A 16,747-nucleotide genomic window follows, 5' to 3' on the forward strand; every position below is an offset into this window, starting at 1 on the left:
TCCAGGATGAAGCCCAAGTTGCGTGCGTGGTTCGTTGGTTTGGGTGCGGTGCCCAGGGCGGGGGGCCACCAGGAGTCGTCCCAGGCGGTGGACGTGGAGCCCAGGATGAGGACCTCCGTCTTGTCTGAGTTCAGTTTCAGGCGGCTGGTCGACATCCACTCGGCTACCTCCTTCATCCCTTCGTGCAGGTTGGCTCTGGCGGCGGTGGGGTCGTTGGTCAGGGAGAGGATCAGCTGGGTGTCGTCGGCGTAGGAGATTATGTCGAGGTCGTGTTGGCGTGCGATGGCCGCGAGGGGGCTCATGTAGACGTTGAAGAGGGTGGGGCTCAGCGAGGATCCTTGGGGGACGCCGCAGATGACTTCGGTGGCCTCTGACTTGTACGGTGGTAGGCGGACTCTATGTGTTCTTCCGCCGAGGAAGGAGATGATCCATTCCAGTGCCTTCTCCTGGATTCCGACGTTGCTGAGGCGTTGCACTAGGGTGCGGTGGCAGACAGAGTCGAAGGCCGCGGAGAGGTCTAGGAGGATGAGGGCTGCTGTTTCTCCGTTGTCCTTCTGGCAAGTTCACTACCAGGGACACAGACATTCCCCATGCATTCCTATGGGAGAGCGGGCCAATCTCACACACGCACTCAGGGAGCGCACGCACTTTACACTGCGCCACAGTGTCAAAGTGCGCAAAGACCAGAAGTCACTAGGCAAAAAGTTCAGGGGTGAACTTGCCAGAAGGGCCAAGTCCAACACATGGCTTAGCAGTTCGGGCTGGACTGTTCCCATGAGGCACAGAGTTTGACTGATTTGCATATGGCCATGTCTGAACTGGGGTGGTGCAGTGAGCTAAACAATGGTGATGGATTAAACCCAGATCAGTTGGCTGGAGGTGAGTGTTTCATTTGCTCAAATGCTCCGTCCATCAGCCCCTTTGGTATGGCTATGTTCGCCCTAAGTTGGCAGGGTTTGCCCAGACATGGGTCCCTTGCTCACTCTACCACTGGATTCAAGGTAGCCTGGCTGATGAGGATTATGAATCCGAAACTAGGCCCAGGATGCGTGTTTCCAGTCCAGGGAAGACATGGCTTCGCAATTTGGGCTGGACTGTTCCCATGAGGCACAGGGTCAGACTGATTTGCATACGGCCATGTCTGAACTGGGGTGGTGGTGTGAGCTAAAGAATGGTGATGGATTAAACCCAGATCAGTTGACTGGGGGTGAGTGTTTCATTTGCTCAAACGCTCCATCCATCATCCCCTTTGGTATCACCAAGAAAGCCACTGGGACAATGTTGTGCAGTATGCAAGATAACTTGCAATAAAAAGTAGCTGGATCTCCAACGTGGGCCACGATGCATACAAATATAAACTCATGTTGTATTTTCATTAAAAAATGTAAAAACTTTAAATATGCCAAACCCATTGATCCTCTATAGAATAACCTACTAAACCACAAGAAATCAACAGTTTACTTCTAACAGTACATGAACTCTGAATTACATAACAGCCTTCATTGTCATCCGAGCTCTGGCTTGAACAAATCTTTACTTGTGCCATGGGCCAGGAATGTGCCAACTCTGCCAAACGAGGACAAATTGATTTATGAAGGAATGGAAGGGGGCTATATTAGGGGGTTGTGCGACTAGAGAGTGATGGGGGTCCTGAATAGAGACCGGTGGGTAGGGGCAGGCGAAGGCTTCGAGGATATTGGACAGGAAAATGTCATTGTATGAGGGAAGCACAGTGGGGAGGGGGTACGACAATACAGGGTGCCAGCTACACTGAGTTTGTAAATTCATAACACAAGGCACGCGGACTAGGTTAGGGAATATCAAATTCGTTTAATTTGCTTTTATGTAAATACGTGAAATTTTGACAAAATTCTGCACACTCATGTAATGCCAAACTCCCATTTCACGCTACATTTTAGCGTGAAATTAAATGGACGTGAGCAGAGGACACATTTGGCGTTAAAAATAATATCGCCAAAAACACAAGCAACTGAACGTCTTCTGCTTGTTCGTGATGTTCCCATACACCATTGCGCATAAATATGCAACAAACGTAAAGCATAATTACACAAGATTATGCCTGTGTAACCACATTTTCATCATCCGCCTGAAGTGTGTGGTATGGAGAAAAGAAAACATGTCCGACGACCAAATCTCATGCGGAACATCTTCGTCAGGTTACTCTTTTAAGCACACAACTCTGCATTCTGGGACTTGTCGTTTTGGATTTAACGTGGAAGGTATCGTCCTGTAAGCTTAAGACTCCAAAGAGCAGTTAAAACGTCAGCAATGACTGTATGTGTTCTACATAATATGGGATCACTAAATAGCAAGGGTATGGACTTAACACAATAGGGCGTAGGAAGTGAACACGGCAGCTGTGTGAGAAGAAGACGGAAGGCCAGTCCTTACCCAGGAGGAACAGGAGGGTGCAGGTCATTAGCAAGGGCCGCTGCAACTTCATGGTTGTCGCCTTTCGGGTGTCTGCACCAAGCTGCTGGCGGAGAGTCTGTTAGCATTCATGCAAAGTGAAACGCTGTTCAGCTTAGAGTGTTTACATTAGCGTTTAACATTTGAGCTTACTAAAATAAATGTTTTGAATAATTATTGCAGACTAAAAGACGGAAAAAAAAGAAAAAGAAACAAAAAAATCAAACCTTAGGAACGGGTTTCAGTGGCTATAATGCAGGGAGGAAATGTTTTTAAAAACAGGAAACATTTACAGATGCTGGAAACAAGAAACACCACGGAGGAATGTTGGGGTTAATTAAAGCAGGACAGACGATGGGGTGGTGTGGCAGGGACAGCAAGCAAAAACAGCTGGGAGGAGGCGGGGAAGGAAGCGAACCAACAAGAGACGGAGCAGAGAGGGCAGGGGTGTACTAGGGACTAGAGCAGTGTCGAAGGCCCGCAGGAGTTACAGAAAATAGTTAGTGCTGTGGGACAAGTAATGGGGAGGCACATTTGGGCTACATGGAAGAGCGCCTCTGTTGTCAATTTAAAATGTTTTAAAAACAGTGTTTGCGTGATTGTAAAGCCATGTTATTGTAAAAGCGAATGCCGTGCTAAACAAACATTGGCCTAGCAATGAGATATGTGGTGGAGGAGGAGGAGAAACAGGAGTTGTGTGCGCGTGCGCAAAAAGGAAATAATAAACAAGCATTGGTTGCGCATGAGGAACAGAGTTTCGGGAGTTGGTTGTGCGCTCTACAAGAAACGTGAGTGGTGCGCGCGAAAGGAGAGGCATAGCTGGGCATAGCTGTGCAAGTCGCGCGCATTTGTGCGAGTGACAGCAAGCTGGTGTCCGGCAAAAGCCTTTGGGTGGCACTTTTTAACCCGGTTACTAAATGTCTCGCCAGAGCAGAGCATGCGCTGGCTCAGGCGAAGTCTAAAGAGCAGCACATCCGCTGGCTCAGGGGAGACCTAAAAAGGGAAGAGTTATAAGTTAACATTCTACAGGTCCCTCTCCATTTTAAATGTGGATTATAAAATACTTAGAAAAACGTTACTGGGCCCCCATTCAGGTGATCTTATTCACACTGATCATTCAGGTTTTATACCTAAACGTATTAGGAGCCCTAACTTTCACCAAATGCTCCATACCCCATTAGAGAACTTTCCTAAAGCAGTAGCGATCGGCACTGACAGAGAAAGCTTTTGACTCTCTCTGCTGGGACTTTCTTTACACTGCACTGGCCAGAATGGGACTAGGGAATAGCTTCCTCACCTGGACACTTCTGTTATATTCGCCCCTTATATCTTGGGGTCTGAACAGGGGTGCCTTATTAGCAGACTGTAAGACAGAGACAGGACCTGACAGGATTGTCCGCTGTCACGAGTGCTATTTGCCATGGTTGTTGAACCAAAAATCAAATGCATTCCCACTACATGCTCCGACAATGGGTGAAATTCTGCCAGACATAGAGAAGAATCTTTGCTGGAATCCAGTTACATTTTGCTACCTGGGTATTTGTGTTTACCACAAATTAGCTAATCTCCTTGAGAGCAATTTTCAACTACTGCAGCCTCAAACATTCCAGGCTAACACTTCCTATATAAGTCAAAGGTGGTTTTCCTTCCAAGTCTCTTGTATTACTTTGCAGCTTGCCCAATTTGACTCCCAAAATCAGTCTTTCAGGCGATGAAAATCCAATTGATATACCTCATATAAGGCATGGGAAGTCGCAGACTGACATTAACCAAACTGCAGCTCCTCACTAATGGAGGTGGGTTGGTGTTGCCTGAACTGGAACTTCATTAACTGGAAGAAAAACTGTGATTGGGTGCTTACTGGAGACATTGTAAGGTAACCAAGGCAGAAAGTTAGTTTTAACGCTCTTTCCTTCAGCAATGTGAATCACTCTAAAATAATACTTTAATAGATAATCTGGCCGTGGCTTTTAAAACTGTTGTTTCTAGACAAAATATCAACGAGTGGTCTTTGATACCATCAATAACGCTCAGTTTGGATTTAACCCCATCTGATGTCAACAGATGGCCTAGGTTCTAAACTTAATATACTCCAAAGATACATTTGTCTTCCCTGATAATAACCCCACTGGATTCCAAGATGGACAGCACTCTTACAACATATTTGTCATGCACTTCTTTCGTATCAGCAAATATCAAGATGCCATCCTGAAATATTGCTACATTGGAGATGCTCTCAAACATTTTCGTCATGATATTTTGAAACACAGGAGCAGTTAAAGGCAGCCCAAACTGGAGTTACAAGGGCACATAATGACGCACCGGTTCTAAGGCCAAGTTGAAATGACCTACAGCAAATACTATCACTTTTGCTACCTACAAGTAGAAAGTGAGTAAAAAGTAGAGCACTTCTTACAGATTACCTTTTCTTTAAACATCTTTCATCGTGTAGTAATGTATTGTAGAGCAGCATGCATACATTTCTTCTTCTGCAAGTCCCCCTTTGCTGGTTCTAAAAAGCAGTGCCTTGTAAATTCCCTCATGGAGCGGTCAGTGTGCGCAGATTTCTCACAGTGCAGTATAAAGCAGTGCAGTATGCGTACATTTCTCATAGTATAGTAAAAAGCAGTGCAGTGTGACAGATTTCTCATAATATAGTAAAAAGCAGTGCAGTCAACAAGTTTACTTTACGTATGAACCCTTATGGTGTAGTAAAAAGCAGTACAGAGTGCGCAGATTTCTTAGTTTGGTAAAGTGTGCACATACTTCTGTGTGGATTGAAAAGCCATGCAGTGCGCATAGACTTCCTGTTTAAGTTGTAAATACCTCTCAGTTCAGGAAGAAGCAGTGCAGTGGACATATTTCTCATGGTATGGTGAAAAGAAGTACAGTATGTGCAGATTTCTCGTAGTACAATATAAAGGAGTTAGGTGCTCATAGTGTTTTAACAGTGTAGCAGAAAAACAATGAGATATGCACACATTCCTTATTGTGCAGAAAAAATTCTCAGTAGTGTTAAAAGATTTCACAAAGTGCATTAAGCAGGAGTTCAGAATGCACAATCCATCATGCACATACGTTTCGTACTTAAACAGCATTGGAGTATATATAGATTTGTCAGAGTGCAGTAAACAACACTGGAGTGTACATTTATTTCTCCAAGTGCTGCAAAAAGCTGTGCAGCGTTCCCTTATTTCTCACTCTGTTATAAACAGTAGAACAGTATGCACATACTTTTCATAGTGCACCAAAAAGCACCATGCAATGCTTATCATAGTGTAGTTAATGTAACGCAGTGTGTACACTAAGCGCAGTAAACAACAGTGCAGTGTGCACAGATTCGTCAGTGCAGGAAAAAGCAGTGCAACCCATATGTTGCCATCACACAGAAAAAAGCGCGGTGTGAACAGATTATTCAGTGTAATTAGATGAAAGGTGCGCAGAGTTTTTGTAGTGTGGTATAAAGCAGTGCAGAATGTACACATTTCAGGTGTAAGATTCAGTGCATTGTGCACAGATCCCTCATATTGTAGCATGATGCAGTGCAGCGAGCACATATTTCTTACAGTGTAGTAAACAGCAGTGCAGTGTGCACAGGTTCCTCATAGTACAGAAAAAAACAGTGCAAAGACTCGTATTGCAGTAAAAATCAGTGCAGCATTCACAGATCCCTCATAGTGCTGTATAAAGCAGTGCTGTGTGCACAGATCCCCAGAGTGCAGTAAGATGCAGCGCAATGTACACAGATTTTTCACGGTGCAGTAAAATGCAGGGCAGTGTGCATTCCCTCTTCAACACAAATGATAAACACAAACACCCCCTGAGCCGTTAGGAAATCCCCCCCCCCCCCCCCCCCCCCAGAGGTCTCCAGATAGAAGATAAATAGCCCAGCTCAGCCGGCTCTTGCCAGAGATTCCCTCCAGGATTATTCAGTCTATTTCTGCAAATACAACAGAAGGTGCTGACAATCTCCTACCTGTGCAGATATTCCCAGGTTCTCTCCTCCTCCGTGGGCTGGAGCGGGGCAGGTGAAGGTTTGGAGCCTCAGGGGCGCCTGAGAGTCTGAAAGTGATGTCAGCATCCGTCACTAGTGCTGTCTCTGCCGCCGCTGACCCGGAAACGGAAGGCCATTCTCCCTTCGCTACAATGAGTTCAGTTCATTTCATCAGCATGAGAGGAGCGCCCTCTGCTGTCCACTGACAGAAACTGCCTCCAGTCGTGAATGCATTTCACACAAATAAGCATTTTGTGTACAGGAAAGGCCTGAGTTTTAAGATGTGACAGATGGGGTTTCCATCTAAAACCAGCTGAGATGGCAACACTAGTCGCAGACTTGGATTATTTTAAGACACATAAAACAAAAATGGCATGTCCAATCCAGAACCCTGAGTCAGACTTATGCCAGCTGTTAGGGAGGCGTAAGGATTTGATGCAGCGCCCCAGGCAGGGTGGGGGGGGGGGGGTTAGGGTATCCCTACACTGCCTCTATATGTACTATTGTTTGTGAAATGCAGGACACAGGGACTAGGTCTCCATGTCCTGTAAGGGCAGCCACAATATGTTTCTTGAGGTTGCAGCTACCCAGTCACATCGCTCGCTCCCGCTGGACCACTCTCAAGTTGAATTATAATGTTTTTTTTAATTTCCCAGTACTTCCACCAGATCAACTGTCCACATATAACTACCTTTTAAATTTTAACTTCTAAAAAACTACCTAACAAATTTACATCAATTCAAAACAATCTTTGGCGAAGGCAATAGGTCACGCTTGCATTTTATGTCCTGGCTAATACATTAAAGTAAAGCTTGCTGGAGGGAAAAGAAAAACAAAACAATGATTGCTTTTTGTACAGAATGCATCTATGAGATTAAAGAAATAACATGATAATTCAGTCCAAAAAGCTTTATTCGACTTGTTAGGTCATAAAAGCACAAGTGTACATTTAAAACAATTGCACATGATTACCAGATAAAATTCATTATAAAATCATTGCAAGATCAATGTACACTTTCAAGAATAGAAACATAAATATTCCTTATTACTATATACAATTTAAAATGTTATATAAAATGAGTTTATTAAAATTCCATTTAACCTAGTAACCTGTTAAGTGTGAGGCGAGTGACTACCCTATCATAAAATATAGCTAGATGTGCACAATTAGTGGGCTGTTCTCTCTTTGAGGGACCGTGCTCTAATAGTCCATGCCCACCCCAAGACTTTCGCCATGGCGACCACTATCGCTTCGGTAGTCTCACTTCTTAAAATTCTTTCTGCCTCCTGTGCCCTTCTTGTCTCTAAAAGTTTGCATATTGGGGACAGCGGGGCTCTGTAAGCGTTACATTCAAATAGCACATGGGATAGAGATTCTTTTCCGAACTGTCACAGCATACACAGGGCATCACAGGATGCAGACCATTTGTTAGTAAAGGCTTTTATAGGCAGTGTACCCACCCTGAATTGGAAATATAATTTCCGCTCAAAGGGCTTTGTAATGGCATCCCAGTAACATTCTTACAAAAACTCCATTAGCAAGACAAAAAGTTTATTCTTTCAGGAAAGAATAGAAAACTCAGCTTGCTCCAGTAAAGAATCTTTTATCATCTTAAAAGAACTCCTTAAGGTTCCAGACCCCGGACCGAGAAACCCCCCAGAACCCAAGATAGATCATGAAAAATGCCACCAGCTAGCCAGCTTCTTCCAAGAAAAGATTCAAAAAATCCTCAACTCGATCCCTCCTACAAATCCGAGCGAGGAAAACGCTTCCCCCGACACTCCTTCCTTCCCCCGCCTATCCTCGTGGGGACAAGTAACCACCGAAGAAGTCAAAAATACCCTAAATTCCATTAAAAGCGGATCTCCTAGGGACTCCGCCCCGCTACGGACCCTCAAGGAAGTAGCTTCCATCATCGTCCCTCCCCTCACCCATCTGATTAACGCCTCATTCCAACAGGGAGTCGTCCCCCCTAGCTGGAAGGCGGCAGTTGTCAAAGCGCTATTAAAGAAACCCTCCTTGGACCCCGCGGACTTGGCCAATTATAGGCCAATCTCCCTTCTCCCCGGGACCAGCAAGATCGCAGAAAAATTGGCAAATAAGAAACTATCACAGTTTCTGGAATCCAACAACCGGCTAAAAAGCTCACAGACAGGTTTCCGCCCAGGGCAGGGCACTGACATCGCCCTCCTGGCGGCGGTAGAGGAGGCTAGAGCGCTCTTAGACGAAGGAGGATCAGTGGCAGTGATCCTCCTCGACCTCAGCGCGGCCTTCGATACCCTCAACCACCAACTCCTTATTAAACGGCTCAAGAGGGTCGGTGTGGAAGGCACCGCACTATCCTGGCTTTCGTCCTTTCTGGCCCAACGTTCCTTCCAGATCTGGGAGAATAACACCCGCTCCTCCGAAACACCCCTCCAATGTGGCGTACCTCAGGGCTCCTCCTTGAGCCCCACATTATTTAATATCTACCTGTCACCATTGGAGGAGGTTGTCATCCCGTTCAGAGTGAGCATCGTCAGCTACGCTGATGACACACAATTAGTTGTGTCCTTATCCCACCCAAGCCAACAACCTGCGGACTTATTCAACTGTCTGACGCAGATACAAGGTTGGATGAACAGTTCAGCCTTAAAACTGAATGGGTCAAAGACTGACATTCTCCTCCTTGGTCAGAAAGGACTCACCCTCCCCCAGAACATCTGGCCACCCTGTCTGGGCCCCCCCCCAGACCCAAAACAGGAAGTAAAAAGCCTGGGTGTGTGGTTCGAAACCGATCTCTCGTTCAACGCGCAAGCAAAAAAAGTAGCCGGGACTTGCTTTGGGCTCCTGAAATCAATGAGAAAGATCCTCCCCTTACTTCCTCCCACCTCACAAAAACTACTAATTCAAGGCCTGATACTCTCCAGGCTTGATTATAGCAACTCTATTTACTTGGGCGCCCCTGAGGCAACTCTGAACAAGCTTCAGAGAATCCAAAACGTCGCTGCCCGGATCCTCACCAACACTCCTGCCAGAGCCTCGGCCAAACCAGCATTGAAGCTCCTCCACTGGCTCTCAGTGAGGGAGCGAGTGAAATTCAAAGCCCTCTGCCTGGCCCACAAACTGCTGCAAAATCAAGGCCCCCCGATTCTAAGAAAATTTATTAGACCCAAGATCCCTCCGATCGGACAAGGAGTCTCTTATCATCATCCCCAGAGTCAAGAAGGCACGCTCGGGTGGAAGACGCTTCTCGGTCCACACCGCACGCCTCTGGAACGCACTCCCCCGCGACCTGAGAACAGAACCAAACTACTTACGTTTCAGGAAGCGGCTGAAAACTCATCTTTTCCCCTAAAAAAAAAAAAACTTCGCCCTCTCTGAACTCTGTCCTTCCCCCCCTATGTCCCCCCCCCCTCTCCTCCCCCTCTCCTTGCCCTCGGACCCTCAGACGTAGGAATCTTAGCGCTGGGATACCTCTGGGTGACTACGCGCTCTATAATTTTTTTAAATAATCATAATAATAATAATAATAATAATAATTCTAAGTCAGGTACAGATTTGCCACATAAGAAGCGGCCAGTAAGGGAAGCTGATTCACAGTTCCTCACCAAATCAGTGTGAGCCATTTCCCAGTATTGGGTTTTCAGAATCTGTTTTGAGGGAAAGATAGCATTATCTGGATCTTCCCACAGAGAGGTCATACCCATGCGTAATAGGGTGGCTCTAAGCTGTTTTAACCACCTTATTTTACAGTAGCTATCTACTGTGACTTCATCTAGGAAACCAGCCGCGTATTCTGCTAGCTGTGGGGTTATCCATAGCCTCTGCCAGTACAGCAAAGGGCGCAATTTAGAAATTTCTGCAATTGGCTTCCGCCCCAGATCAATGGCTGTGTCGGGGTACTCTGGGGCAATCTCGCTATGTTCCGGAAGAACTTATTTTCCGAAGTTGGCTAAGTTCTCATCACCCCAAAGAACAGCACCATATAAGGCAGAACTAATTATATTCATATTGTATATCTCCGTGGCGGGGCTAATTTTCTTAGTAAAAGAAGTGTTATATTCCTTTAACAATACCCCTGCCAATCCCTACGATCCCCTACTAAAAATCACCTACATTGACCTATTAAAACTGTATAAAAAATCAATCCTTTCGGCTAAAACCTTTTATTTTTTCCAGAAAATTCTTAGTTCAGCTTCCAAAACCAAGGACATCTTTTCAATCGTAGGAGAACTCTCTCTGCCTGACCGTATCACTGCGCAACCCCAACCTTCACAAGTTCTCTGTGATTCACTCAATTCGTTCTTTATTGAGAAAATCACTACCATTAAAAACAACATTCCTTCCCCTTCCTCATCCAGTGTCTGCTCCTTACCTCCCATGAATCCTTGTTGTCTGTCTGAATTCCCCCCCCATCTCCCAGACTGAATTCACTTCCCTATTACACGCGGTTAGCTCTGGCTCCCCCAATGACTGGTGCCCCCCTCAAATTCTGAAAGCTGCCTTTCTGGCCTGTCCAGGTCCCCCCGCTGGCTCTTCTTAATGACTCACTTGCTACAGGCTCTGTCCCCGATGCTTTCAAACAAGTTGTCGTTGTGCCTATACTCAAAAAGCCTGGCACTGATCCATCTGTTTTGAGCAATTATCAGCCTATCTCCCTCCTCCCCTATCTGGGGAATGTTTTGGAGATCTATGTCACCCAATGCCTCAGCGCTTTCATTGAAAAATCCTCCTTTCTCGATGACCAGCAGGCCGGGTTTAGACCGGCCCACTCAACGGAAGCTGTCATCGTGGCTGTGATGGATGTGCTGAGACAAGGTGCCGATAAGAACCTGACCCAGGCCCTTGTCCTATTAGATCTGTCGGCAGCTTTTGACACGGTCGATCACGTTATCTTGATCGACCGTGTCAGAAATGCGGGCGTTCAGGGCTTGGCCTTAACCTGGATCGGCTCCTTCTTGCACCAGCACTCTCAATCGGTTCATTTATCCACTTTCTCTGCCCCCTACTCCGCACTCTCCTATGGGGTTTCGCTCTTTCGCCCCTTCTATTCAATCTTTATATGCAACCTCTTCTAGCTTCCCTCCGCCACACCCCAGTTACCATCTTTAACTATGCGGATGACTTACAGTTAATTTTCCCCGTTGACTCCTCTTCTTCCTCTCGTACCAACTTTCAGTCCACTATGCTTGCCATCTCTGAGTGGATGCACTTCAGCCAGCTGAAGCTCAATCCCAGCAAGACGGAGTTGGTATTGACAGGAGGGTTCTCCAACCCTTGGGATTCCAGCTTCTCGGCCCCAATCTCTTGGCCCCCCACCCTGTCCTGTCGATACCGTGAGGAGCCTCGGCGTGATTATCTCTAGTGACTTGTCTATGAGACCTCAAATTAACGCCGTCACTTCTGCATGCTTTTACCATCTGCGCAGAATTGGTAAAATCTGAAGGTTCCTCACCATAGAGGCTCTTATACTTGTCATCATGGCCCTTGTCACCTCTCGTATCGACTACGCCAACTCCCTGTATGTAGGGATCCCTGCTTACCATCTTCATCGTCTCCAGCTGGTGCAAAATCAGGCGGCCAGACTGGTCTTTAAACAGCCTAAGCACCAACATGTCTCGCCCCTGCTGAGGAGACTGCATTGGCTCCCGGTAGCCTCATGATGCATTTTCAAACTGGGATGTACTGTTTTTAAGTCACTCCTTGGTCTTGCCCCAGCTTTCACTTCCCTCAGCCTTAAGCGCCACATTCCCTCGAGGAATCTTCGATCCTCTGCTCACAACCTCTTAATCATCCCCAAGTTTAAACGGAAAAAACATGGCGGCTCCTGTTTTTCTTTCCTTGCCCCCTCTACCTGGAACTCCCTTCTCTCCACTATTCGACTGTGTCCAGATTATACATGTTTTCGCAAACTTCTTAAAACCCATCTTTTCCAGCTAGCCCACGAATAAACCTCTCTGCCTTTCCTCCCTGCTTTGTCTTTGAGCGCCATGAAACCAATTGGTGACCATGCGCGGTAAAAAACCTTTCAACATAACATAACATAATTTCCGCGCCTTTCCAGGAATCTGGAATCGGCGAGCCCTGCGCTATGGTGTTTGTTGAAAAAAAATATATACAAGTTCCATCTTGCCTTGTTGGCAAGAAATACACCCCCCGGTATTCCATCAAGACCTGGGGCTTTTTCTGCCAGAATAGATTTCAAGGCCACCTCCACATCTACCCTACTGAATGCTTCCTCATTAAGAAACTGAATATGGATAATTCCTTCACTTTCATGCTCGCTTAACGCCAATCCAATTGTGAGACATGGTTATGAGGTTCGGGAGCCTGCGCTCCTCTTTTCCATTTGTAGATGTTGCAAAATTGCTTAGGATTTCTATTAACACAGGCCTCCTTCAAATCATCCCACCTTTTGCTATCACATTCCTTTTTTGCTTTGAGTAGTGCCCCTCGATAGGTAGCCCTGGCTAGTCGCACCTGCGCTGGGTCCCCTATTTTTATGGCTTTTCCCAGCTCTGGACGCAACCTTTTGCAATCAGTGCTATACCGTTCTTGTATTTTGGGTAAAGGTACCTTTTTAGATTTACTCTTTGATACAAAGTGTGTGCGCCAGTGCCCAAAGAATTCGTTATGTATGATGGTTGGCAATTTGAGATCAAGCAAATTTGTTACACTGTCTCTTAGAACGCTAATTGCTCTATTCAACTCGTTTATCAATGCTAGTCAGCACTAAGTGTAGTTCTTTTAGTTTGATTCATTTTAGTCTTCTTTGATCATTTGATGGTACCACCCCCTTAGATATGTAACTATCTGCTATTCCATTACAAGACTTATGACCAAGCAGGTCCATTTCCACACAAAGAGGATTATGATCACTTTCTAATCTATCTTGTATTATCATATCCCTTACTGTGTGCCACAGTACTAGGCTGACCAGCACGCAATCTATTCTACTTGCACTATAGCCGGTGTTAAATGTAACAGCCCCCAGCTTATCGGACTTTGTACGGCCATTTAGTGCCCGTAGACCGTTTTCCATACATATTGAATTAATATGGATCGCCACATCAGACCATTTTTTTCATTGGCTCGAGCTCCAACTTTGGGACACCCCACCTTAAATCTTCCTCATCTGAATAATTACCCTCCTCATTTAAGAGTGGCTCAAACTATATCACAATAATCAGAGGTAAACATGACTGATTACTCTCCAGAAGATCGTCAAGTGCCACTAAAACAAACCAACTTTTTCCCCCTTGAGCCCGCAGGTTGTATATTACTACAATTCCCCCTAGTACTCTGTCACAAGGGCGACCAGTCCGGAACCGTGAAGAACGCTGACTCACTTGACAGAACCATACAGGTCTCATCTCTTTCCCCACAGAAAACCGAAACTTGGAACCCGGCTGGAACGTCACTCTTCCGACCAAGGGAGGAAGCAGGACCCTGTTACATTAATTGGGCCGAGTTTGTGTAAGACCCCGCCCCCTGGGACGTCACAGGGTCAGAGACTCCAAAACCCGGAAGAACAGAGAGGGAAGCGTCTTCGAGCCCAGCTGAGGATCGAGAGTATGGAGGAGCTGCGGAACGAGTCCAGGAAAGATCACCAGAGGAATCCAGGAGTGACGAGCCCATTCGCCGTGTGACATACCCAGGAAGCAAACGTTACCATGCTTCGCCCAGTCACTCGTCAGGAGATGCGTGGCTCACCGAGGTACGGGCGCATGTCTCGGGGTGGGCAGGGAGGAAGGGATTTAAACTCCCGTAAAATCACTCCGGCCATATCCAATCACCAACCCCCTCCCTGAGCACTATCGGCACACCACAACCAGTTATCGGTTGTTTGGTATCCTTTTGTTTTCTCTTGTCCACCATGTGCTCCCTCACACCCCTTCCCTAGCACTACCCGACGCAAGTCCTCCGACTGAACCCAAGTCTTTTTCTTTTACTTTCTTACATTCCGGACCTGCGGCTATACCGGGAGCACCCTGGAGTGGAGGAAGAAAGGGAGGCCCTTTCTGAGAGGACATCCATCCCCAGAAAAAGAACCAGAAGCAACCTTACCATATTACCGTTTAAGTCGAAGACGAAAGAAACTGTTGAAGCCAATAAAGGCCTCTTTGAAATCACTACCTGCTTCTGTGAGTTCCTCTATCACACTAACATACCCCTAGACAATCTATTTTTTTTCTGTTTTATTTCTCAGTTTTAAAAACACATTTTTAAAAAACAAGCATCATACAGCTGTTATGAGCATTCTCAGTCCTCTCCTATACAGTACAACGGGCATGCATTGAGACATTGTTACACTGATCAGATGTACGCAGAATATACATAAGAAACATCCAGCAGGGCACACAATAAATTATGCTTGACGGAAATTCTAATCACATTGTCCAGGACTATCCATCGGGCCTATAGCGATTACTTCATCCAGGTAGACACAGGGCCATGTGGCAAACAGGGCAGCAGTGGAAGTGCAATACATTGATAACATACCATACCAAAGGTACACATTTAGTCTTAATCCGTGTGTGCAAGCATGTACTCCGTATATGACCCCTATATATCCCTTGGACGAGACCTTACCGGTAAACTTTCTGAATAGCAAACCAGTTGGTCACGGCAGTAGGCCATATCTAGTAACCATTGGTGGAGTTTAGGTGCCGGACAGCCATCCCAGCACATGGCCACCCTGCGCTTAGCAAACTGTAAAGAGAGCGCTACTAGTTTACGAACTCCAGCTAGGACTTTGGAGACAATACCCAGCAGACATACCCGCACCTCACATTCAATCTGCACGCCAGTCATATTCATCAAGGTTGTCGTCACTTCATCCCAGAATGCAAGAATTTGTGGGCACCCCCACGCCAGGTGTATAAAGTCAGCCTCCTCTGAACCACAACGCTTACAACAATGAGAGGCTCTCAAACCATACTTATGCAATTTGTTTTTTGAAAACTTTATTTGTCATTTTTGCAAAATATACAAACAATAACTTCCCCCCAATTGGCATCAAAACAGCATATACACACATCGACTGACTCATTAAGGCACTGTTTGTTGAACTGAGGCCACACAGAGACACATAGCTACCAGGAAAAACATTGCAGAATGACATACAGCAGCAAGCATCCTGTGAGGACTGGTCCAGTCCCCACACTACACCCCACATCCGCTGTGTCTCAGAGGGCTTCCCCGGCGTCCTCCTCAGATCCCGAGCCCAATGGCGAGAATAACTCTCCACTCGTCCCTTCTGATTCACTATGGGAAGTGTGTCCCTGGACCCCTATCATAACACACATGGCTCGCCAGGCCAGCAGGTCCTCCTGCAGCCTCTCATCCCTCCTACAGCTCTGCATATGTGTATCCTCTTCTAGGGACCATTCCAGCACATCTCTAAGCCACATGGGAATCTCTGGGGCCCTCTGGCCCATCCAAGTAATAGCCACCCTACGTCTAGCCAACAGCAGCACCAATTGCATCAATCTGTAAGACAATTTATGTTTCTTTGGCCTAGGTACCAGCACCAACAGGCAGTGCAAAGGTGTCGATGTAATACGGATCCCTGTTGTGGCAAGTATATGTTCCATTACACCCCCCCAAAAACTCTGAACTAGTGGGCAGTCCCAGGCCAAGTGCAGGAACCCCGCCCCGCCGCGCCACATCTGGGGCATTCATCTCTCCTGTCCGGGTAGTAACGCTTCAATGAGATCGGAGTGAGATAGGTGCGGTGCAGGAAATTGAAATGTATCTATTTGAAGCGCATTACAAGAAACCTTCTTTGTAAGGGCCCCTATTCTCTTGCGCTGTCCCTGGTCCAGTGGGCCGCCCAAATCCACCTCCCGGGCCGCCCACGCCAGAGGGACCGGCGGGGCAGAGTCCCTAAGCATCGCCACATACAGCAGGGAAATAAGTCTACGTCATCTACCACAAGACAGTAAAATATCCAAGGTATGAGTCATTGGGGGAACCTCTGGATACTGCGTCCAAAGCGACCGCACCACATCCCGCAGCCCCTGGTAATGCATGTACTGTCCTCTACCGAGGCCAAAAGCCTCCTCCTCTTGTTCATATGTCAAAAAGGTCTCGGTGGGATATAGGTCTGCCAGGGTCTCACAGCCCCCCTCCCGCCAGGCCCGAAAGGACATATGTTGTTCAATCGTCACCATGGGCACCAGGATCCAAAGTGGCAGGTCCCTGTGGAAGGGCGCCGTCCGGAGCACCCTCTCAACGAAGCGGTGCCAAACATTCGCCGTATGTCTGACGACGTAGGGCAAAGACTCGCTTGCCCCCCTACCCCGCATCAACGCCACTTGAAGCTCCTGTACCTGTCG

The 16,747-nt window shown here is 46.7% G+C and overlaps 1 protein-coding gene across 1 annotated transcript in view; it reads right to left on the reverse strand.

Moving 5' to 3' along the window:
• Nucleotides 1–6,525, reverse strand: part of LOC147736449 (uncharacterized) — a 79,085-nt gene extending 72,560 nt beyond the window's left edge. The window contains exon 1 of the mRNA XM_086953181.1: nt 6,407–6,525. The gene's annotated coding sequence lies outside the window, so the exon portion shown is untranslated. The remainder of the gene's footprint in view (nt 1–6,406) is intronic.
• Nucleotides 6,526–16,747: the final 10,222 nt, after the last annotated feature.

The sequence above is a fragment of the Lissotriton vulgaris genome, chromosome 1_2, assembly GCF_964263255.1.
Source record: "Lissotriton vulgaris chromosome 1_2, aLisVul1.2, whole genome shotgun sequence".
NCBI classification, from domain to species: Eukaryota; Metazoa; Chordata; class Amphibia; order Caudata; family Salamandridae; genus Lissotriton; species Lissotriton vulgaris.